Below are 2,338 nucleotides of genomic sequence, written 5' to 3' on the forward strand. Positions count from 1 at the left end.
CTACTTCCGTAGTGATACTGCCTCGGAAACCCAAGGAGGGGTCGCTATGAGTCGGGTTTGACTCGACGGCACATAACAACAACAACAACAACTCCCCCACACATACTCTGACTCCAAGATGGCCTCACCACCTTCTCTCCCGAGGGACGAGAAACATCTCTGAGAGTCTGAAGATGGTTGTGGAGTTTCTCTCACAGAACTCAACAGACAAGTAATAATGATAATGACATTGACCACAACAACCCAAACTAAGATTTTCTATTTTTCTACGATCTTTTCCTCTCTCTTGCTTTCTCTCATGAACCTCATGAAAAATGACTTTGAGATCTCCACGGATTCAACAGTGCCTGTACCTGTGAAGTGTGTGGTGTGAAATGAGGGCGTACTCTTGGAAAAATAACCATTAAATTAGAAGATCAGAGAAGAACGCCTTGGTGGGGTGTGGACACGTTGGTCAAAGCCATTCCCACGTTTCAGGTTCTTCCAAAACACTTCCTTGTTTTCCTCCCACAATTTCTACATAAGCAATTCAATGGCATCACTGATACAGTTCATGTTGTATAATCACACTTGTCATCCTTTTCCAACCGTTCCACCTCCATCAACATGAACTCAATAGCCTCAGAGCACAAGTCTCCTTCCCTCCTCCCTCCCACTCCTGGTAACCCCTAATTATCTTTGGTTTCTAAGCATTTGCTTATTTCATATAAGTGAGAGCTCAAAGAATTTGTCCTTCTGTTCCTAACTTACTGTGCTCAGCATAACGTTTTCAAAGTTCATCCATGTTGTGCCATACATCAGGACTTTATTTCTCTTTATCACCGTTCAATACGCTACTGTTTGTATGTAATGACATTTTGTGTATCCATTCATCTGCTGACAGGCATTTCTGTTGTTTCCACCTTTTGGCTGTTGTGAAAAGTGCTGCCATGAACATTGGTGTCTAGGTTTTTGTTTGTGTTCCTGTCTTTACTTCTTTTAGATGCACACTTAGGATTCAGATTGCTGGGTCAGATGTAGTTCTATGTTCAACTTCTTGAGGAACTGCTAACTGTTTTCCATAATGGCGGCTCCATTTGACATTCCTATCAGCAGTGGGTAAGGGAGGGTTCCTGTTTCTCCACAACTTGGCCAACACTTGTGATTTTCTATTTTCCTATTTATTTTTTTGGCACTGCCACTCTAATGGGAACCAGTCTCCTTTCTGCCCAACATTATTCCAGCTGAATTACTAAACGTACTGAAAATCAGTTCCCTGACTACAGAAGTCTGTTTTACCTGAATAACATCAGCTGCATTTTTGTGGTGGTTGGTGTTGGGTGCCGTTGAGTGGGTCTGACTCACAGCAACTCCACTTACAACAGAAAAAAACACTGCCTGGTCCTTGTCAGCCTCGTGGTTGTTGTTATGTTTGAGCCTATGGTTACAGCCACAGTGTCAATCCATCGTGTTGAGGGTCTTCCTCTTTCTTGCTGACCCTCCATGATGTCCTCCTCCCAGGACTGGTCCCTCTTGGTAATATACCCAAAGTACATGAGACAAAGTCTTACCATCCTGGCTCCTAGGAGCATTCGGGATGCACTTCTTCCCACCGTTCATCTGTTTGGTGGACTGTCATGGCTTCCATGTTGCTGGGATGTTGGCAGCTATGCCACTAGTGCTTCGAATATGAGCAGGTGGACAGATTTCAGCGGAGCTTCCAGACTCAGACAGACTAGGAAGAATGATCTGGAGCTCAGCCTCAGAAAACATGAGTCAGTGAAACCTCATCAGCTGAACCTTGTGGTTGTTGTTCTGTGCTGTCAAGTCGGACCCGACTCATAGCCAACCCCTCCTTGGGTTTCCAAGGCAATATCACTACGGAAGTAGATTGCCCAACTGTTCTGGTTCCCTGGTGCCGTTCTGATTGGAATATACCACAAATGGGATGGCCTTAACAAACAGGAGTTTATTCTTACAATTTTGAGGCTTTAAGTCCAAGTTCAGAGTGCAAGGATCTAGGGGCTGGGTGAAAGCCCCTCAACCTTGGGGTCCAGCTCTGCCTCCTGCTCACAGACCACTGGGGCTAGAGGAGTTTCTTCACTCAGACAGCTGCTGCGGCTGAGAAGCCCAAGGTTGACGAGTCAAAAGGCACAGTCCTGATGTTACCAAACCACACGCAGGCCATTGATGTAAGTCCATTGTAAGTCCCAAGGTCGGCAGAGCATGGCAGGCTGCTGAGCAACGACATGGCTACATGCAGGGTCCAAGCGTGCCATAGGCTAGAGACCATTCCCAAGGCTTCTGCTTATATACAGGAAGCAGACCACATCCCAAAGGCAGCTACTCAGCTGCTTGT

This window comes from Orycteropus afer, unplaced genomic scaffold (assembly GCF_000298275.1).
Source record: "Orycteropus afer afer isolate SDZICR_OR568_19922 unplaced genomic scaffold, OryAfe1.0 scaffold00099, whole genome shotgun sequence".
In the NCBI taxonomy this organism is placed as follows: domain Eukaryota; kingdom Metazoa; phylum Chordata; class Mammalia; order Tubulidentata; family Orycteropodidae; genus Orycteropus; species Orycteropus afer.